At 45.1% G+C, this 23,564-nt stretch overlaps 1 long non-coding RNA gene across 1 annotated transcript; it reads right to left on the bottom strand.

The window, feature by feature from the left end:
* Positions 1-545: 545 nt before the first annotated feature.
* Positions 546-17,049, bottom strand: LOC116858139. Its single transcript, XR_004380864.1, has 3 exons — positions 17,015-17,049; positions 4,489-4,561; positions 546-734 (listed from the first exon to the last, which is right to left on the bottom strand). It is a non-coding gene; the product is annotated as an uncharacterized LOC116858139 (long non-coding RNA).
* Between the last annotated feature and the right edge of the window lie 6,515 nt (positions 17,050-23,564).

Below are 23,564 nucleotides of genomic sequence, written 5' to 3'. Positions count from 1 at the left end.
AGCTAGTTTGGGTGTCAGAGACAGACTCTGGATACCTTAAGCAAAAAAAAAAAAAAAAAGGTTATTGGAAGGATATTGGGCATATGTTTATTATTCAGGATAGTCAAGGTCAAGGTGCTATAAGAAACATCCCCCACGTGTTACTTGGAAGGCATGCCACACATCCCATGTGGGTCCACAGAGGCTCTGCTCTACACTTGCTTGGGGACTCAGACGAACAGAGGCCCCCAACTTTGTAGTCACATCACCCAAACATGAAGCCTCAGGGACTGGGCAGGGGTGTCTAGAGCCTGGAGGCTGGCTTGGGGGCTTTTTACTGCCTCAGCCTGAAAGTGACATGTGTCATTTCTATCTATTGCCATCAGTCAGAATGAGTCACATGGCCTGCCTCATGGCAGGGAGCTGGGAAACTTACGGGGACAAATGGAATAACCAGTGAGCTCAGTGTCTGTGGTACAGGGAGGTGCCCACTCCAAGGAAAAGCTGAAGCTTCCCCTCTCGAGCTGAACAGGGGTCTGAGCACCTGGGGAGGCCTGGCCAGAAGGAGATGTGGTCCGGCCGGCATGCCATTTGCAGATCTTTCTGTCTCCCATCTCAGGATCTGCCCTGGAAGGTGGGAGCCGCTCACTGGTTCCAGCTGGGTTTTATGTTCCACCCAGGACAGAGGGAAGGGGACAAGCTGATCGTCGGTTCCACCAAAAAGGAGGGGTCACGCATCCCAACAAAATGGTGAGCTGTTACGGCAAAAGGGAGATGAATGAAGCCGGGTCAGCCTACCCAACTATGTGGGCTCGGTGTAATGGCGGTTTAACGGGAGAGGTGGCATTCAAGATGAATCTTGGAGGAAGGGATGTGTTGGATGCAGAGGAAAGATAACCCAGGCCGAGGGCAATAGAAGCGGAGTGTGGACACAGGAGAGTGGCAGTCATCCGCAAGAAAGAGAAAATGAGTTGAGCATGATCCGGAAACATGGCTGTCTGTTACATTTTCAGCACAACGGCCCTGGCTTGTCTTTGCTCCATTTGGACACAAGTGGGTGGGGACTTCTTGGAATGGTTCAACTTCCATCATGACTTTGAGGCCGTGGTCTTCTGTGTTGGCTGCAATTCTCTGCTCTCCTCCACATGACCTCCCCTGTGGTTAGCTGACACTGCCTCAAAGCGTGATGGTCTCAGGATGGGTGGGTTGCTTCTTAGGGAAACTGAAGACACAAAGGTGGAACCTGCTGGGTCATCTTGGTGTAGATTGGCAGAACACCAGATCATCTTCTAGGATCTAGGAGTTAAGCTATTTCATGGGACCAGTGTAGATTCAGGGAAGGGGATGCACCAGATCGTGACTGCTGGGAGACTGGGCAGCCTTGGGGCCATGTCTGGATACCAGCTGCCAAGGAAGATGTCCCTGGGCTTGGGCATCCCACCCCCAAGCTCCAGCATGAGGTATGCAGTGGGAAGTGAGTAGTGTTGGCAGAAAGAGAAGTTGGCGGCTGGGTCATAGAGTCTAAAGAGTTTATGCCAACCCAGAGAGCTTGAACTTCTAAAACATAAATGAAAATGATGACAGCTGGGGAGGGGCACGGAGGTCTTTCTCTTCATGTTGAGCCTCTTTCCAGATTTGCCCTTTTTGTCTTATTGGCCAGGATGGGATCACATTGCCACCCCTTGGTGCAAACGAGTCTGGGAAAGTGAGAATCTTTTCTGGGGGGAAAGGGATTGCTGTTGATTTATTCTCCAGATGTGGGCCATTGCAGGTTGAATGAAGTGGGAAGGAGAAGGGGTACAATGGTACTGGGGGAAGGAGGATATACGGAGGTAGCCACCAGCAATGGAAAGCAGGGAAGGGTGTCACTTTAGGTCATGCAAGAGGGAGTTAAGGCCGGGGTAGAGGCAACAGGAAGAGGAAAATAGGCAGGATGTGAACATGGATACACCGGTGGAGTGGACCGATTATGGCGGCTCGTGCTTAACTTTCATGAGAGAGAAGGGGAAGGAGAAAGAGAGACAGAGACAGAAAGAGGGAAGTCAAGATGAGAATGTGGTTTCCATCTTGCTTAACTGAATGGTGAGGCCATTGACCCAGGCCAAGAACACAGAGAAGAAGCAAAGTTGGAGAAAGATGAATTTGGTCTTAAGCATTTGGAGTTTGAGGGATCTGAGAGTTAGCTCGAGGCAAATGCCCACAAGGCGTGGGCTATGAAGTACTAGGACATGGGAGGATGGTCAAGGTCAGATGGATAAATTGGGTGTTATCAGCCTAAAGCTGGAGAGTGGTCACCCCTTATCTGTGGTTCTGGTTACTCTTGATCAAACTCGGTCCAGAAGCAGACAATCTTTCTGGTATCATCAGAAGGTCAACAGTCACCTTGTGCTGCGTCACTGTGCCTAGTCATTCCCCTCACTTTGTCTCATCATGTAGAGATGTTATCATCTCACATCCTCACAAGAAGGATAGGATAATAAGTATAGGATGAGATATTTTGAGAGAGAGAGAGAGAGAGACCCCAATAACCTATCTTTTATTACAGTACATCATTACAATTATTCTATTTTATTAGCACTTATGCTATTAACCTTTTACTGTACCTAATTTATAAACTAAACTTTATCACAGGCATGTATGTATTGGAAAAAACGTGGTATGTGTAAGGTTTGATACTGGAGTTTCAGGCAACCAATGGGTATCTTAGGACACACCCTTCCCCCCTCAGATAAGGGGAGGACTACTGTAGTCAAAACCATGCTACGAAATTATGTCTCTGCTTCTGCAAGGTCCAGAAGAATGTACATCCAAGTACTCACAGAGGCTCCTTCTGGGGAAAGGGATGGGCAGAAGAGAGGGTGTTTCCGGGGAAAATGTTCATTGACATCGTATACTTCCGCATTGCTGAAGCTTTGATACTGGGCATGCATCCGATGAGGGGAAAGTACAGTTAGAAATGAGCTGAACAAGAAAGAGAACGGCAGAGGAACAAGAAAGGTTGTGGTGAAAGCTTCCATCTAGAGGAACATGAGAAAGAAGACGGGGGAGGTGTTTAGAGACTTAGAGGATAGGGACTGAACGCTGGGAGAAGAATGAGTGGATGCAGAGGAGGAGGAAGACGGAAGGAGAGCCTGAGAAAGATGGGCTTTGTGTTTCGTGAAACCTCATTGCCGCCCCTTGACAGTATGGGTGGTGTGCAGACGAGATATGGTCATACACTTGTGATGGGGTTTGGGGCAGACTGCCCCAAAAGATGTCACTTTGGCCTATTATTTTGAATTGAAGTTATTTAAGAAACACTGGTGCCAGAAGGACACTCCCCTGTCCCTCTGTCCTTCCCTTGTTCGCCCACCTATGTGGACAGCACCCTCCCTGCACCTGGAAGCGAAAGGCCCCCTTATCACCAGAGATGGGGAACTCAGGGCCGAGAAGGTTGTAGAAACACCTTCTTCATTAATTTGCTGACCTCCAAACCCAAAGTGCTTTGTGTCCTCAATTCTTCACAAATGTATCGTGTCTTTGTCTAAAAAGTATAAAAAGCTGCCCGCTCTGGTCACTTCTAGGAGTCTCAGATTTTTATGAGCCCCTATGCATATGAAGTTAAGGTTGTCTTTCTCCTGTTCATCTGTCTTATTTCAGTTTAATTATTAGGCCTGGCTGAAGACCATGGAGGCCAAGAAGGGAAAAGATTTTCCTCCGCTACGTAGAGAAATGTGAGCCCCTATGAGAACACGGGAGCTCGAGAAAGCAGAGAAATGGTATTTCTCAGGTACCTATCCTTAAAAGACCGGCCATGCCCTTCAAATGTCTTATCCACCACCTCTCTCTTTTTAGCTTGTCTTTGACCCACCGTAGGACCACCCCACCTGAGATGTAAATGAGCCTGAACAAGGTGCACGCCAGTTATCCTTGCAACATCCTGCATGACCACGGGACCGGTAGTCGTTGTGGTAAAAATAGGCTGTGCATTCTTCTTTCCCACGAAATTTTGTCTAGCCACAGAATTAACCAGAAACAAGAGAAGCGTAACCCCTGCCCCTCCTCTTCTCAGCAACAGAGAGACAGAGACTTTGATACAACAGAATGAATAACGTACCACAACTAAGTTAGAAAGACCACTGAGAAAGGTTAGCAGGGGAGTGCTGCTTTGCCAGCCCACAGCTTTTGGGTGGACCCAATGTTCTAACTGAGATTACGGGATGCCCCAGATTAAATGAACAAGACTATGTGATAAGACTGAGCAAACACAAAGCCAGAGGAATTTGGATTATTCACTTGTGAGTGATTCTACTCCCCCTCTCTTTGGTATTTTTATTTGCTGTGTATTTTTACTGGTTTTCCTATGAACACACTGCAGAACGGTATACGCATGAGGCCAACACACACATGAGTGGGCCAAGAAGCATTATCCATCTATGACCTCAGTTGGCAGCCAGCTCTTGTGCTAATGTGAACCCGAGTGGGCGTGGGGGCTGGACAGTAGGAGGTGCTCATCAAAACCCCATTTACCCAAACTTCCAGAAGTCCAGGATTTCCACCCTGGTGTTGCCGCTTTCTTTCAACAGTCACGCAGCATAAATTTCTGTAATAATATATGCAATGGAAGAGTTTCAGTGGCTCATACCAACAAAAAGTGGCTTTCATAATAAGGACATTTCAGATAGAATCTGACAATGTTCTAAGGTAGGAGGTTCCATGGTTGGGGCAGCAACTCAACAATGTCATAAAGATCCCTGACTCTTCCATCTTTCCACTTGGACATCTTCCACATACTGACTTTTCTAGTGAGCTCTGCCCTCCTGTCACAAAATGGCTGCCACAGCTCCATGCATCGCCTCTCTCCATGTCAATGTCCAACATCTCTTTCCATTGTCCTGTCTTTATCAGAGGGGGAGCTCTTTCCCAGAAGCCTCTGGCACACTCCCATTCTAGTTCTATTGCCCAAGATTGGGTCACATACTCATGCCCAGCTGGTAAGCAAGGCTAGGGGATGAGTACTTTACATTTTCAGCTTCTGTAGTGGGAGAAAAGAGCTGGGAATGACTGTTAGGTAGGCAACCAAACAACTACTGCAATTAACAATAATGAGGATAAAAAGTATTATAGCAGTTAAAATCAATTGAGTCACTGATACATGTCAGGCACTGTTTTCAGGGATCAACATGCATTACTTGGGTTCATCCCAATCACACTACCATGAGATTGTGTTATTGCTGCCCCCATTTTATAGGCAGGAAAACTGAGGCTCAGAGAGGTTAGAAAACTTGCCATTGTCACAATTGGAAAGCCTACACTTGGCTTTGGAGAGCAAGGTCACCTCTCTTTGGAGAGCAAGGTCAATGAGATAGTACTTGATCTCCAAAGACTCACAGTTCAGCAGAAGGTCCAGGCAGGGAAATAAATCACTGTAATGTAGTGAGGTAAGTGCTAATCCATGTGTAACAGGGTCGTTGTGAGTTAGCAAAAAACTGTCTGGCATCAGCATCTCTCCCCACCTTCCCTAGACAAACCAGACCGCACTTTGTTTCTAATGAAATCTCCCAGAAAGGAAGGGAACAGAAGTGCTGGTGTGTGTGTACAGGGGGCGGGTGGCGGGGAGAGAGGTGCAGTATAGTTGGGCAGAAGCAGGGAGCCAAACCCCGGGGAAGGAGGCGGAGGCATTTGGGGGTTGCGCGACAATGCGACAATGCCGTTCTGCCTTGTGGTGGGAGGTGACAGGACCCCAGTGGGACTGCATGATGTGAGGAGGGGGTGCCCAAGCAGGGAAGGAGCAGTGAGGACACCCAAACTCCTTCTGGAGGCAGGCAGAATCAGACAATAGCCACTCAATGGCGCGTTTTGCGCATCAGAACCCAGAGGACTTTATGTAAGCATTTCTCCTATGTATGATGCTTCCACCATCATGTCACCCTGGAAGCAGGGAGAGACTTCAGCAACCACTGAAAGTCATTTATTATACTCTGAGTATGAGGGCTTGGCATCAGGCTTAGTTTTATTGGGAACAACAAATTCCTATGGTTTTGTACATCCAGAGAGGAAGCCAGCCTGATGTGACAGCTGTGTGCACAGATGGGTAGAAACGCAGAAAAAGGAATCACAGCCACTGTCATAAAGAGAAAGGATCCAGGTAAGTCTCCAGAGATGAGGGGCAGCTTAAGCAGGGTCTTGAAGGATGAATAGGAGTTCACCAAGGGGACAAGAGAGGGAAAGGGTCTGTGCAAAGGCAAAGAAGTATGAAAGACTTGCTCCCTCTCAAAACTGTCAGAATTCTGAGCATTGGGTAAACAGGCACAGAGATCAGGAAAAGGGGTCAGTAAAGAAGACACAGGGGTATCATCTTAGCTTCAAGACCACAGGTAGGTGAAACTCTTAAAATGAGTCTGAATGAGAGGTTTCCAAACTTGCATTTTCAAGTAGCAGACTGTTTTCTTATTCGTGAATCCCTTTACAGAAGTTGAAATTAAATGTAACTGCGATACATACATCAAATATAATAGGGATACATCTTTCCCTGACTGCAATTGTCTTAAGTGCAGGAAGTATGGTTTTACTAATAAATTAAGCCTGACCCTGTGTGCCCAATGACAGGCTGGTGAGAAAGTTACTCTCTGTCATAACCTGAGAACCCTCCTCCATCCAGAGTCACGTGAAAATCCAAGGTCTGATACAGTCCAGATGGTTGAGGAAGGTTTTGATTTTCATGCATACAGGTGATGACTTTCAGAATGCCAACTCTGCTGTCACCACAATGTTGGCCCCCTGATGCAGGACACGGGATTCTTTCCCTGGTCCCACTTCCCTGGGGACACCAGACAGCCATTTCCCTCTGAGCAGGGCACGAACCACAATGACTCCCTGGGACCTCTAACTACTCCTGGTCCTAGAGTGGGGAGTCAGCCCAGCTCAGTCCACATCTGGGGACCTCAATCTCCCCAAGGCTCTCTCAGTTTCAAGTTCAAGGGCCTTAACTTAAAGCAGTGTTCTCTGAACTAAAGGTCAGGGTCCATCAATGGTTTTTAAAATCAATGCTGTGGACCTGTAATGCTTTAAGTATTATATTTATTATTATTTAAACCTTGAAGGGTGAGATGAGTCACTTTTTATAAAATTTAATCAACTGTTAGCTTATTTTGGTCATGCCTATATTTATTTATTTTTATCAACCCCCTAACATCTTTTCGATGTTTTTTGCCAGGCATCTGGTTAGGAACATGTTCAAACACACCAAAGGGTTGTAAAAAATTGTATGATGAGTACCCATATTCCCACCATCCAGATTAATATATTATTTATTATTAGTGTATTAATTTTAAGTAATAAGTTAATTAATAATAATTTAATTAATTAATTATAAGTATTATATATACTATACAATAATTATGAGTTTAATATACTTAATACATATTTTTACTTTTTAAGATTAAGGTGTAATTTATATACAGTGAGAATCACCTATTTTAGAACACATGTCTATGAATTTGGACAAACACAGTCAAGTAGCCACCACCCCAGTCATGATACAAAATGGTGCCTTTAATCCAAAAAATTCTCTCCTGCCTGTTTCCAGTGACCCTTCCTCCCACCCCTGGCCCCGGCAACCACTGGTCTATTTTCTCTCCCTAGAGCTTGTCATAGAAAGAGAGTCATACAGCATGTAGTATCTTGAGTCTGACTTCTTTCAAAACACATAGCACATTGGAGATTTTTCCATATTGTTGTGTGTATCTGAGGATAGTTCCTTTTTACTGCCAAGAAACCACATGGTGCACCAAGCTTTGTTTATCCGTTCACCACCAGCTGGGGTCCATTTGGGGTGTCTCTATTTTTTGGACAATTACAAATAGAGTCACTGTGCAGCAACACTTGCAGACAGGTTTTCCTAGATGTGTGTTTCATTTCTCTAGAGTAAATACCCAGGAGTAGGACAGCAGGTCGTATGGTAAAATATGTTTCTCTTTATAAGAAACTGTCAAGCTATTTTCCAAATGACCGTATCATGTTGCACTCCCACCAGCAACACATGAGAGTTCCAGCTGTTTGGCCTCTCCCAATCGCTTGGTGTTGTCAATGCACTGAAAAAATTTGAGCCGTTCTAATGTGTGATGAGGTTTTAATTTGTAATTCCCAGATGACGAGTGATGGTGAACATCTTTTCATGTGCTCACTTGCCACATGTCTATATATATTGGGGAGATGCCTGTTCAAGTCTTTTTCCCATTTAAAAAAGTTGAGTCTTTTTTAGTTGAGTTTTGAGAGTTCTTTATATATTATGGATACACGTCCTTTATTATATATATAATTTATAAATATTTTCTCACATTCTGTGGCTTATCTTTTTAAGTGTCTTGGTAGTGTCTTTTGAGGAGCAGAAGTGTTTAATTTGGGTGAAGTGCAATTTATCAAATTTTTCATTTATATCTACATAAACATTTTTAAATAGATTTATTGAGATACAATCCATAAATCATACTGTGCTCAGGGGAACTGGGTGTCTCAGTCAGATAAGTGTCCATTTCTCGGTTCTGGCTCTGGTCGTGATCTTGGGACTGTGAGGCTGAGCCCTGCCTGCATGGGGCTCTGCACTCAGCAGAGAGTCTACTTGAGATTCTCTCTCTCCCTCTCCCTCTGCCCCTCACCCCATGCTCTCATATAAATTCTCTCTCATATAAATACATCAGTCTTAAAAAAATGAAAATAAATCACACAATGCACTCATTAAAAATGTACAATTGCTTTAGTGTACTCACAGATTGGTGCACCTTTTGCCACAATCAATTTTAGAGCCTTTCATCCTCCCAGAGAAACCCTGCACCCCTCAACCCTCAATGTCCTACCCTGTGCTTCCCATCTCCAGCCCTGGGCCACCCTAGTCTTCTTTCTGTCTCTACAGACTTGCCTACTGTGGACATTTTGTGTAAATAGAACACGCAAATTGTGAGCCTCTGCAACTGGCTGCTTTCATTTAGCATCATGTTTTCCAGATTCATCCAAGCTGTTGTGGAGGGTACCAACACATCATTCTTTTTTATTTCCAAATAATCCTCTCTTGTATGGATATGCCACATTTTACTTATCCAGTGACAGCTGATGAACACCTGGGTCATTTCCACCCTCTGGCTATTACACATAAGGCTTCTGTGAACATTTGTGTACACATTTTTATGATTTTTAAAAAAGATTTTATTTATTTATCAGAGAGTTAGAGAGAGTAAAGGCAGGCAGAGTGGCAGGCAGAGACAGAGGGAGAAGTGGGCTCCCCACGAAGAAAGGGGCCCGATGTGGGACTCGATCCCAGGACGCTGGGATCATGACCTGAGCCAAAGGCAGCCGCTTAACCAACTGAGCCACCCAGGCATCCCTGGACACATGTTTTAATTTCTCTTGGGTTATATGCCCAGGAGTGAAATTGCTGAGTTGCAAACTGCCAGCCTGTTTTCCAAAGTGGCTACACCACTGTCCATCCCCACCAGCTGCATACGATTTCTCTACATCGTCATCAACACTTACAACTGTCCATCTGTTTGATAATTCCTTTCGGGGTAGCTACAAAACACGTTGGTTTTGATTTGCATCTCCCTGATGATGTTGAGTGTTTTTTCATGTGCTTGTTGGCCACGTGTATATCTTTTTTGGAGAATGGTGTGTTCAGATCCTTTACCATTTTAAAATCGGGTCATCTGGACTGTTATTACTGAGGTGTAATTGTTGCTTACATAGCCTAGAGACAAGTCTCTCATCAGATGTATGATTGGCAAAAACGTTCTTTGATTCTGTGGATCATCTTTCTGCTTTCTTGATGGAATCCTCTAAACCACAAAAGCTTTTCAATTTGAGGATGTCAGCTTGCCTTATTTTTTTCTTTTGTTGACTACAGTTTTTTATGTGTGTGTGTGTCATTGCTAAGAAACCATTGCCTAGTCCAAGGTCAGGAAGATTGATATCTATGCCTTCTCCTAAGAATTGTATAGTTTAGCTCTTGTATTTATGTCCCTGATCCATTTTGAATTCGTTTTTGTATATGACGTGAGGTAGGGATCCAACTTCATTCTTTTGTAGGTAGATACCCAGTAACTCCAGCATTGTGTATGAACAAGACTGGTCTTTCTTCATTGAGGTATCTTGACATGCCTTAGCACTCTTATTATATTTTCTTTATCACACGTCTGTCAAACTTTCCATTGCTCTAACCATAGCAGAAGTGGTGAGTTGCAGACACCACAATATTTCCTCCTAACCCTTCATCTCATCAGCTACAGTTCAATTTTTGTCCACGATCTTTTTTCTTTCTGATGTAAAATTTACATGCAACAAAGAGCACAAATCATAAGTGTACCATTTGATGAGTTTTGACAAATGCATTCACCTGTGCAATGCAAATCCTTTATCAAGATCTAGAACATCAACACCACCCGAGAAAGTTCCCTCACATACATTTATTTTTATGTATTTGTTTTTGACAAATGCATGTGCCCATGTAACCACCACCCCTATCAAGATATAGAAAATTTCCATCTCATGCGAAAGTTCTCTTTCACTTCTTTGCAATTTATCCTGCCCCACCCGGTCCGCACCCCAGGCAGCCAGTGATGTCATTTATACCACTCTGGATTAGTTTTGCCTCTTATAGAATTTTATAGGAATAAAATCATATGATGGGAATTGTCTTGTGATCAGCTTATTTCATCCCTGACCAAAATTTTAAAACAAATATCAGAATGAATGCCATGTTGCAGGGTGAAATATTGTTTTGTTGACCTTTGCTTCACGTGTGTGTGTGTCTATATGTGTGTGTGTATGATTGTGTGGGGCCAAAATAGGAAATGCATTTCTTACTGTGGCTTATAATCAAAAAAATTTTAAAGCTACTATTCTCCTGGATCAGAACCTTGTTTCTCTTCTACTTGTCTTTGTTACTCTCCCTGCCCCCTCACCTTCCCTGATCTTATGTCAAGTACCCAGTGATTGGTCTCACCTTCATACCTTTGTAAATTTTGTTCCTTCCCTTGGGTCACTCTCCCCACTCTCCCCACTCACCCTCAAAGTGGAGAATTCCTATTCATCCACCAGATGCCTACATGGCTCGCCCTTCTCTAGAATATTTTCTCTGTTTGCATGGTTTCCTCTCAGAACTGGTATCACATTGTACCCTAATAACCTCTGTCCTTCAGCTGACTACAAACTCCCTGGGGTTCAGGGACCACGTCTTTGCGGTCCTTAGCTCCTAGGATGTGATGACACATAACAGGTATCCATAAATGTTCATTGAATGAATGAATGAATGAATGAACGAACCTCAGGGTTAGGAGTGAAAGAGTTTTAGATAAACCAGCCTGATTCTTTCCCAAGGATCTTCCCATTCCTGCTTATTTTATTGTGCTGTCCATCTCTGATTCCTTAACCATCGTGTTTTTATAACCTTCTTCAACCGCCCTGAGACCTTAGCCTTTTGGTCTTCCTCTCTCTACATGCCCAAGGCTAATCCTTTCATCATTGTTACTTCCTCCCAGATGTACTGAGGCAACAACTGCCCTTTCCAGGATGACGTCAAATCCTTATCTTTGTGGTCTCTGCCCCAACCCTCTCCCATCTTGCCCAAGTTATATTAACTCTATGACTGGGGATGCCTGTGGAGGTGTGTATGGTGTGTGTGCCCATGCATGCAGAGAAATGTTCACCGAAATGTCAGCAGGGGCTAGTGATGAGATTTCAGGTGATTGTCACTTAATTTTTTAAAGCTTTTCTGTATGACCCCAACTTTCTAATTGCATCTATTACCTACTGCTGTAGCAAATCTCCCCAAAGTCCTCAGAGCCCTGCAACAGAAGCATTTATTGCTCGCGTTGCGATGGTTGGCCAGGTGGCGGTGCTGATCTCGGCCGGGCTCTTTCATATCTGGGCATAGTGTGGATGCTCTAGACTGACCTTGGCTTGGCATTTGAGCAACTCTGCTCCACATTATCTCTGACCCTGTGGGTGGTGTCCTCACAGCAATGGTGGAAATGCCAGTGAGTCCAATGATGTAAACCAATGTCAAGCTTCTGCCTCCCATCACATCTGCTGATATCCCTGTCAATTCATGCAGGAGAACTCAGAATCCAAGTTAGAGGCACCGATAAGTTATAAGGCAAAGAGTGTGGATACAGGGAGGGTTAAAGAGAAGCCATGGTTGCAATTTCCTACGACACACATTCTTTCTATTCAGAGGTAGTAAAACTGCTTTCAAGCAAGATGGCTGCCAGAGCTCCAGCCCTCACATCTTCCAAGCAGTACAGGTGAGACACCTGTGGAAAGGACAGGTGGCTCTCTATTTCTGCAGCCCCGGAAGAATCTCAGCATCTCACTGGCTCCAGTGAGTCACATGCCCATCTCTTACCAAATCACTAAGGCTAAGGGAACACAGTGCTCTGACTGGCCACTTCTGAGTCACCTGCCCACTTCTGAGACAGGTAGAGTCCATTCTACCTAACTGATATGGACTGGGATCCAGAGAGGGTGGCTGATTGGAGGAACATCAAAGATGCTACAAGAGGGGCACCTGGGTGGCTCAGTGGGTTAAGCCTCTGCCTTCAGCTCAGGTCATGATCTCAGGGTCCTGGGATCGAGTCCCACATCGGGCTCTCTGCTCCGCAGGGAGCCTGCTTCCTTCTCTCTCTCTCTCTGCTTGCCTCTCTGTCCACTTGTGATCTTTCTCTGTCAAATAAATAAAATCTTAAAAAAAAAAAAGATGCTACAAGAGGCAGCTGACTTGGGTTAGGTGGCCCCAGAAATCCCAGACGAGGACTGGAGCACAATTTACAAGTGAAGGGATCCAGAAAGCACCAGGAAAGAGTGGCACAGTGAGGGCTGGGGGAAGGGACCAAGGGCAGGAGCGTTGATGAGGAGGTTAATGCTGGGGGACCAGAGCTCCATCCAGAGAGATGGAGACCACAGAGCATGCCTTTAAGTTGTCCCTGCCACATGCCCTGAGAAGCAGGGAAACTAAGCAAGTTCCCAGCCAATTCCAATTGTTGTTGGCTGAGACCCGCCCTGTGAGCGCTAACCCTCTGAGCCGCGTCGCTGGTGCTTGCAGCCAGAAGCTGGACTGGTAAGTGCTAGGAGATATGGGTGGGGGATCAATACCATCTACTAGAGTGGGAAAAACAGGTTAGGACGTTAGCTCATTTTGGTCTGGGTCCTGACCTTGAGGCAAGGAAGCCGGTAGGTACAGCCTCTGGATAGAATCCCAGAGGAAATATGGCAGAGTGGTTAAAGGCACAGGCTGTGGAGTAGAGGAGATATAAGGTGTGGACTGCTTTCCCCACTTGCGAGCTGTGTGACCTTGGGCAAGTTACTTAACCTCTCAGGGCCTCAATTTCTTCATCTCTAAAATGGGAATATACAGGGTAGTTTGAAGACTGAGACAACTGATTACATGGCATGGGGCACATGGTAGAGTTCTAAGAAATGAGAGCTACAGGGCTGAGTCCAGTCTGGAGGAATGACATTTCCAGAAGTATCTCCAAGTGTCCTGAGACAAGGAGAAGATACAAGAACCAACCAGGGGTAAGTTGAGTTAAAGACACGGATGATGCTAAAGGACCAGAGGAGGATATCAAGAAGGACAAGAAGCATTGATTGTACCAGAGTCTGTGAGAAGACCCAAGAATAACGTCTGGAACAAGGAGGCCACCGCTTTTAGGAAATGTACTCTAGGAATGCAGTGCGCACATTGGCTTGTCCCTTGTTTAAAGGATCTGGTGCTCTCCTGCCTTATTCTTGCAAAACATCCAGAGGGCCAGAGCAGGGTGCCCCCCGTTGACAGCTTTGCCATTGACATTCTTCTTCCTTCCACTGGAGTACCAAGATTTCCTTGCCACAGGCTGAGCACCCAGTCGAGCACTACAAGACTTAAGATCGAAAATCCAACAGACTGGCTCGAGAAAATAACCAAAATGTAGGTGAGGTAAGATTTTGCTGGCTTCAGACATGGCTGGATCCAGGAGCTCAGAAAGTGACGTTAGGACCTAATTTCACTCTCTGTTTCTCCACCCCATGAGCGCCTTCTGTGGGTTTTCATTTAGAGAAAGGACCTCTCCTGGTGTTTATAAGATGGAACCCAACAGCAATGAAGGTGCAATCCACACCTTCCACACTCACAACCAGGGCAAAAGGGTATCAGTGCTCTTGTCCCAGCAGCCCACCAAAACCTTGAAGTTCACCCTGATTGGACACTAGCTGAAGGCACTCAGGTCACATGATTGCCCCTGACCAAGCTTGGTGGTCTTGAGGCCAGTGGCACCAGGTACACTGAATGACGTCAGTCTGGACCGCACGCTCCCACCCTAGGCTGGGCGTGGAGCCCCGTGCGTGTACGTGGATGGACACTTGAGGACGGGCAGATCCCCAGAGGCAAAGCAGGCTGTCGCCTCAAAGAGTACAAGCGTGTGTGGGAGACAAGCTGTTCACATCTACTACAAACATATCCACAGTTTCTATGTTTTTGGCCAACTAGCTGAAGAAACAGAGCCACGCCTCCTGACAGGTCTGGGAAACACAGAAAACCCCACAGGAAAGCACCCGGTGTGGAACCCCATTGTGCCAAACACCCGTTTCCACGTTCCTTCACTGTCTGGAGCTTCAGCCCCTCCCCGGCTGCTTCCGCCAGGCCATCATGGTTTACTTGCTGAGTCTCTCCAGGTCTCAGCCCCCCTCAGCCAGCCCACGGTTCATGCATCCATGCGTTCATTCCTCCCCGGGCCCTCCGCGGCTCCTTGGGGTACAAGACGGCTGCACACAGCTCTACCCCAGGACCGAGCACAGTGCCTGGCCCATAGTAGGTGCTCATCCAATATCAGTTCAAGGAATAAAGGGACAAGACAAAGTCATTGCCTCCACCTGCTCGCCACCTCATAGAGAAAACAAATGAAATCATAACATGCCCTCCATCTGCAGCTCAAGAATTCTGCACCAAGGAGACACATCAGGCCTTTAAGCAAGAGGGTGCTTTCCCAGCCTGAGGAAACAAGGAAGGGCATAGCCAGCCCAGGAACTGTGGAGACAGTGGCGCGGAGCTGGTGGGGAAGAAAGTCATACAATGGATCGCTTATTAGGGGCTGGACATTTTATATTTGCCTTTACGCTCTTGGAAAGGGTTAGCGTTTATCCGCAATGAAAGAGGAGAACGCTGCCTCTTCCTGTCCCCTCTTTTGGGCCCTAGGTCTCACTTGGATTATTGCGACAGCCATAGCTCCCTGAGGTTCACCATCCACACAGCTGTCAAAGAGAGGTTATTCTAAAGACTTTTTGTCTTTGTGAGAGCGAGAGCAAGAGAGAGGGAGAGAGAGAGTACACGCAGGGGGAGAACCAGACTCCCCGCTGAGCAGGGACCCCCCCCGCCGATGCAGGACTCGATTCCAGGACTCTGGGATCATGACCTGAGCCGAAGGCAAAGGGTTAACCGACTGAGCCACCCAGGCACCCAACAGAGGTTATTCTAAAAGCCAAGGCTGGGCCTCTCATGCCCCAGCATGGAATTCACTGATGCTCCATATCACCCGAGGCTGGTGTACAAGACCTTTGATAACAGGGCCCAAGCTGCATTGCTTACCCCAGCCCAGCTCCCCAGGGTGTACCTTTAGGCCTCCAACCCTTGATCACACTGCCATTTGTGACTCAGAAGCTCATCTCCCCTTCCACCTCCGTCAGCATGCTCCTCTGCCTTCAACTGCAGCTCTCCCCTCTAACAGAGACACCCTCAGGACCTCTTTCAGAGACCCCCGCCCATTAGTACTTTCCATGCTTTTTGTTTGCCTGGTTTTCTTCCTGACCACAGTCTGGTTACGTCTGATTTGACCACTATTTCTTGAGTCATCATTGCTGTGAGCTACGGATCAACCTCGGGGGAAAAGAAATAGGCATAAGGCGGGGACCCCACCCTTTGGGGAGCCCACCATCTGGCAGTAAGGTTTTCTGAGACCTGTGGTCAAAATCACGTTCTCTAGGTCAGAAGCCTGTTTCCTTTAACCCGATGGTCCTAAAGTGGGGGTCATTTTACTTTCTCTCCCCCAACAAGGGGGCCTTTGGCAACATTCGGGGATATTATGATTGTCACGACTGGGAGGATGTTTCTGGAATCCGGTGAGTAGAGGCCAAGGATGTTGCTAAACGTCCGAGAGGGCACAGGGCAGCCTCCAATGGCAAGGGGTTATCCAGCTCAAAATGTCAGTAGTGCCAAGATTGAGAAATTCTGGTTTAACCCATAAGCAATAAGGAGCTACAGAGTGATTCTTAACCAAGAATGAGAGAGAGATTCAACTTTGCGAACTCCAACAGCTGAGTCATTGGTGGCCTGGAGGAAGACAGCCTGAGATCAGGGTAATTCAGGACCTTTTCCCTTTCCCTTGGGACATCAGGGAGGTAAGTAAACAGGAGTCTATCGTTCTTCAGCCAGAAACACTAACCCTCCTGTGTGCTCCTTCCAGATAGAAAATTGCACCCATTGCAAAGTGTGCATGTAATGTCTATCAGGTTCCTGGCAGAAGTTTCTCTTTCCTGAGAAAGTGCTTGCTGGCTCAGGACTCACCAGTTACGGGATCTGAGCAAGTTACTTACCCTCTTTGTACCAATTTTCTGATCTATGAAAAGGACCTAATAACAGCACCTAACTCCTAGAATTTCTGTAATTAGCATATTATCCCATAATGGGGTCTGGGACACTGTGCCACACTGTTATACAGGTATTAGTTCTCAGCACCATCCTGTCATTAGCACCAGCACCATCATCCCCACCATTATCATCGACATCATCGCCGCCACCTCATTGTCATCAACATCCTCCCCACACCCATCAGCATCACCATCACCACCGTCATCTTCATTATCAACATCACCATCATCTTCATCATACCATCATCACCATCACCATCATCACCATCATCATCACCACCATCACCATCATCACCATCACCATCATCACCATTATCATCACCAACATCACCATCACCATCATCATCATCACCATCATCATCATTCTTTCTCTTTATGGAGACTGCCTTACCTGGGGTATGATTGGATGTCATTCTTCCCCAAGGGCCCAAGGGTGGTAGCAGAAAGGATCAGCTCTCAGCCTCTTTGACATAGTCTCCTGGCTTTGTTCGCAGTGCTTAGCTCGGAGTTGTGGGCCATCCCTCTGTCTTCACCTGCCAAAACCAATGGAGCCACACCAGCTTGGAGGTCTCAGATGGCTCTAACTTTAAAATAATCCCACTGGGTCTGTTCTGTTAAACTACAACAAAACAAAACCAACCCCCCCCCCAATAAAACCAAGCAACAAAAACATAAACAGCTGTTGGAGTCTCTCCTATTACATGGAGTCTGGAGGCTGGCCACCACTGGTATGATTCAGCTGCTCAAAGATGTCAGGGAAGTATTTTTCGCAGATGTCAGGGAAATATTTCTCACCGTACAAGAATTCCAGATACTGGCTGCTGCTGGAGCCCCGTTCACAGATATCAGGGCTCCCACAATGCAGTTGTCTTGGCCTTCTCTCATGGTGGCAAGATGTTCTGTAGTCACAGCAGGAAGACCACTGCTATCAGAAATGCTAACATTTTCTGAGAGGCTCCCCCACCTCTGCACAGAGTTGACCTAATTTCCCTTCCACTTCCATTTGTGTTTCATTGGCAGAACTGGGTCCCTCAGCCAGCCCCAGGACAAATGAGGCTGAGAAAGCTGGAGTAGGAGCACCATGACTGGCCAAAACAAATCATGATTCACTGCTTCAGGCCAGGTACCTTGCTGCCCCCAGATAAAGTCGGGATTCTGTTGGCAAGGAAGAAGGTGGGAGGTGAGTATCGTGGTTCTACAGCAATTCAAGGTACTACGGCCACGTAACAAGCTGTCTCCAAATTTAGTGGCATTTATCTTGTCCAAGAATCTGTAATTTGGCAGGGCTCAGTGGAGACAGCTTGTCTCTGCTCTACTTGGCAACAGGTTAAAACAACAGCAACATTTATTTTCTGCGTGATTTTGTAATTTTGTTGGAGTTCAGCGAGCTTAGCTCATCTCTGTTCCCCTTGGTGTCAGCTGGGAGGACTCTGGAGTTGACCATCTAATGACTCACTCACTCACATCTGGCCCTGGGCTGGAAAGCTCCAAACAGCTGGGGCTCCTTGGGCTTCTCTTTCTCTCTCTATGTGGACTCTCCATATGCTCTCTCTAGCACAGCTGGACTTTCCCACATGTCAGCTCAGGGAACCCAAGGTGTGAGTTGAGAGAAAGGGGTGGGGAGAGAAAAAGGGATGAGGGAGAGAAGAGGGAGTGGAAAGGAAGAAGGAAAGGAGAGAGGGAAGGAGGGAGGGAGAATACCAAGTGACGCTGTTTCTCTGTGTTAAACCTAACCTTAGAAGTCACTGCATCATTTCTACCAGATCTTATTCCTTAGAAGAGACCCACTGAGGCCAGGTCATAGTGTAGGAGAAGGGAATTAGACCTTTTCTTCTGGTAGGAGGATAAATAATTGGACATGTTTTAATGCCACATCTACCTACCAGTGACAGAGACCTAAAAATAAAACAGACCATAAAGCATTGTGTTGGAGGGAGAATTATGAGGACAGCTGACAAAAAACACTTTTTTCTCTAAAGATCCTAAAACTTATATCATGCTGCTTTTAGAAGAATCAGAGTGGGTTTTGCTCAGGAAGGGAAGCCATTCCTTAATTTAGAGGCAGAGCACCCCTGTTGTCATAACTTCCAACCCCGGGTTCACATCAGCTTTGCCATCTCCCAACTCCCAACCTTGAGCCCAAACAGCTCTTTGCCTGAGGGCTTGTATCCTGGTTGTAGAAGCCTGTTCTGCTCCCCTTCCTGGTCCGTATCCCACTTCCACCCCCAGCATCTGTAAGCCCATAGCTGAGAGGAGTATCAATACTCCAGCTCTCTCCCCCTTAGTGAGATGAATTTCCAGTACATGTCCTACACTGTCTCCCTGAGTTCTGCAGCAGACTTGAGCCTTAGCTGACCACAGAGACTGTCTTCTCAGTGATGGGAATCAGTGATTCCCATACCTCCTTGGTTTTCCTGAGACCACTGACCAGGTAAGCTGCTTGCCTTAGAATCCTAATCTCACAGTCTGCTTCTGGGGAAAACAAACTAAGACAATTAGGTTTAAAACTTGAGAGACAGAACTTGGAGTTTCAGCTCTGATGTGGAAAGAACTTGGAAGGCATCACTGCCATCTGCACAAGAGAAAAGCTGAAAAAAGTCAAGATTGAGGACTTCTCCCAGACCCTTCGGGAAATAGAGGTCACAGGGCATTGGTGCCACCCAGAAGTCTGGGAAGACAAGGTGAACACAGAATTACACAGCTAAGATCAGCTTCCTGGATGCAGAAACCACTACAGCTAATAATTGGTAGGAACACTTAGATGATACTTTTTATAAATTGCAGGAGGTTGAGTGTGAACTAGCTCAGGAAATGAAAACTGGGGGCCCAGGCTTAGGGGGATCCCATACTTTCATAGATTTTACCTCAAGGAGCCTACCACATTCTCCCAGTTAATATCAGAGGGGAAAAAAAAATCCCCTCATATTTGGGGGTGGGGAGCCAGAGGAACATAGCCCTTCTGAAATGGGCAGAGACCATTCTCCATAACAAAGGCCTGCCCTCAGAGGGAGGCTACTTTATCTGAGCGAGGTGTGAAGGAAAATTTGGTCCACTCCAACTCCATCTAGCCTTGCTGTCTCTAGCAAGGCAAGGAAAAAAAAAAAAAGCCTAAGAAGTGCTTCTGAAGGTCACAGACCAGGAACTCAGGCCCACTAGAAAAATGGGATTTACTTATATTATTCTAGAAGGTTCTCCTCTCCAAACACCTCCTGCCACATCAACAGGGCTCCCTTCTAATAACAGTTCACCAAAACTGGGAGAACTGAAGGACAAAAAGTATATAAAATGAATAAAAGACAATAAATAAATAAAAGACATTTTATTGAAGAAGGAATTCTTAGGAAAACCCAAAGACCACAGAGGGTTAAAAAAAAAAATGAGGAAAGCAGAGATAACCAGAGCCTCTGGCATCTACAGCTACTGCAATATCGAACACAGCCCAGCTCCCAGAGAGATTAACATAAAGCCTCACACTGGCAGCCCAATTATCTCCGTTCCTATTATGCAACATACCGTGCCTGGCTTTCAGCAAACATTTACAAGATATGCTAGAAGGCAAGAAAAAAACATAGTCTGAAAAGATAAAGCAACCATAGGAACCAGAATCAGAAGTGATGCAGATTTGAGACTTAATCAGACAGGAAAGGAATTAAAAGTAACTACAGATTATTATGTTAAAGGACCTAACAGAAAAAAGTAGATAACATGCAAGAAGAGAAACTCTAAGAAAGAATCAGAAAGGAATGGTGGGAATAAAACACACTATAAGAGATATACTAACACTCTTGGTGGCCCCATGACTTGACTGGAAAATAGCCAGTAAGCTTGAGGGTATGACAGTAGAAATGTCCAGAACTGATATGTAGAGAAAAAAAAGAATGCAGCCAAGCAAGGTAAATATCAAAGCATCTGTATCCAGATGTCTCATATTTAAACTGCAGAAAACCAAAGGCAAAGAAAAAAATCTTCAAAGGAGCAAGTAAGGGGGAAAAATCCTTATCTATGAAGAAACAGACTTCCTGTCAAAACCAGGCAAGCAAGAAGAGAGCAGAGCGAAAAATTTAAGTATATTGAAGAAAAAAACCACCAACCTGGAATTCAGCATCCAGTGAAATTACCCCTCACAAGTGAAGGAGAAGTAAAGACTTTCTCAAACAAACAAAAATCAAGGAAATTTGTTGCCAATAGATGTACCTTCCAAAAAATGTTCAAAGAAGTTCTTGGAAGAGAAAGAAAATATTGTCAGAACCTCAGATCTACATAAAGAAGAGTGTCAGAGAAGAAATAAACTAAGAAAAATTAAAAATTAAACTGTAAAAGAATCTTAATTGACCTAATAGATAACTATTCAGAGTAATAATAGTACCAGGCGATGATAGCACGTGGATAAGGGAAATGAATGGCATTAATGTTATAGGGAATGGGAGGAAAGATTTGAGAAAACTTTGTTATAAATTACCTGCACTGCTTGTAACACAATATAATATTGTTTGAAAGTGAATTTAGATTAAGTTGTAAATATTTACTGCAAATGTTATGACAACCAATACACTTTTTAAAAAGAAGATATAGGGACGCCTGGGCGGCTCAGTCAGTTAAGCCGCTGCCTTCGGCTCAGGTCATGATCCCACGGTCCTGGGATCGAGGCCCACATCGGGCTCCTTGCTCAGCGGGGAGCCTATTTCTCTCTCTGCCTCTGCCTGCCACTCTGCCTGCTTGTGTGCTCTCTCTCTCTCTGATAAATAAATAAATAAATAAATAAATATAAAATCTTTTTAAAAAGCAGGATGTATGACATCCTTGTCTTAAAAGAAATTTAAAAGAAAAAAGGAAGATATAACTGATAGGGTAAGGGAGGAGAGAAAATTTAATCATATAAGATGTTCAGTGAAGACCAGCGAATGCAAAAAAGAGAATGTTTTTTAAGAAAAAAAAAATACATGCAGTGACTATGAAACGGTTACTAATATGGTCACTAGCAGCCCAACTGACAATCCCTTCAAATGTCTGAGCGTGGTGTGAAGGAAATTAGGTTTGGTACATCCAACTTGTATCCTGGTTGTAGAAGCATCCAACTAAAATACAGAGACCGTCAGAGTGGATTAAAAAACAAGACGCAACCGCATGCTGTCTACAAGAAACCCATTTCAAATGTATACATGCACTTAGATGGAAACCAATAGGATAAAGAAAGATATACCATGCTAACATTCATCAGAAGAAAGCTGTCACCATATTAACCTCGGACAAAGCAGACTTCAGAACAAGGAATATCAGCGGGGATAAAAGAAGATATTATGAAAAAAGAAAAAGCAAAAAAGAGGATATCATGGGGCGCCTGGGTGGCTCAGTGGGTTAAAGCCTCCGCCTTCGGCTCAGGTCATGATCCCGGAGTCCTGGGATCAAGCCCTGCATCAGGCTCTCTGCTCCGAGGGGAGGCTGCTTCCTCCTCCCTCTCTCTGCCTGCCTCTCTGCCTGCTTGTGATCTCTGTCTGTCAAATAAATAAGCAAAATCTTAAAAAAAAAAAAAGAGGATATTATATAATGATACAAGAGACTGCTCTCCAAGACATGGAATAATCCTTAATGTTACACATCTAACAACTGAGTGTCAAAATACATAAGGCAAAAACTGATAAATCTGCAAGGAGGAATGGACAAATTCACTATTGTCTGGGTAATAATATTTTGGGTAATACTAATAATATTGGATGTTGGAGACTTCAATACCTCCTCAGTACCTGATGGGTCCAGGAAGCAAAAATCCACAACCATATGGCTGAAGCAAACAGCACTATCAATCAACGGGATCTAACTGACATTCACAGAATACTTCATGTGGAACATTCACCAAGACAGACTACATTCTGGACCATAAAACAAACTTAAACAAATTTTAAAAAATTAGAAATCTTATAAAGTATACTCTTAGTCTACAATACAAATAAACTAGAAATCAAAAATAGGAAGAGATCGGGGCACCTGGGTGGTTCAGTTGGTTAAGTGTCTGACTCTGAATTTGGGCTTAGGTCATGATCCCAAAGTTGTGAGATTGAGTACCTTGTCGGGCTCCATGCTGGGCATAGAGCCTGCTTAAGATTCTCTCTCTCTCTTTCTCTCTCTCTCTCTCTTTCTCTCTCTCGCATGCACGCGTACGCTCACGCGCTTGCCCTGCCCCTCCCCCTCGTAAGAAAATAGAGAGCTGGAAAATCCCAAAATATCTGGAGAATAAAAAGCATACTTCTAAATAGCACATAGACTAGAGAAGAAATCATAGGGGAAATTTAAAAAGTATTTTTAAACAAACAAAATAAAAACATAACTTACCAAAATTTGTGAGGTGTGGCAAAGGAAGTGCTCAGAGAAAAATCAATAGCATTGAATGCAGATATTAGAAATGAAGAAAACTCTTAAAATCAGCAACCTAAGAGGGGCAAAGAAACCTATACAAAGATGCTTGACATAGTATGTCCTTTGGGGAATTGCAAATTAAAATAACAATGATATGTATCATCACACATCTACCAGGCAGCTAAAAATACCGACAACACCAAGTGCTGGTAAGAACACAAATGAGCAGAACTATCACTGGTTGCTGGTGGGCAAGGGTATAGACTTTGGAAGAGCGTTTGAAAGTTTATTACAAAAGGAAGCGTTCTCTGACCATACGACCAGGCAACTGCGTTCCTCAGTAATTACTCAAAGGAGTTGGAAACATCCCCATGCAAAACTTGCACAAAAGTGCTCACAGCAGCTTTATACCTAATTGCCCCAGACTGAAAGCAATCGAGGGGTCCTGTAACAGGTGAACCCATAAACGGTGGTATAGTCAGAGGACGGAATTCAGCACTAAAAAAAAAAAAAAAAAAAAAGAGCTCTCAACCACAAAAAGACACGGAGGAATCCTAATGTCACATCGCTAAGTGAAAGAAACCAGCCTT

Source organism: Lontra canadensis, unplaced genomic scaffold (genome assembly GCF_010015895.1).
Source record: "Lontra canadensis isolate GAN:19392208 unplaced genomic scaffold, GSC_riverotter_1.0 scaffold132, whole genome shotgun sequence".
NCBI lineage: Eukaryota > Metazoa > Chordata > Mammalia > Carnivora > Mustelidae > Lontra > Lontra canadensis.
The sequence above is the reverse complement of the archived record's forward strand: the minus strand, read 5'-3'. Positions and strand labels throughout refer to the sequence as shown.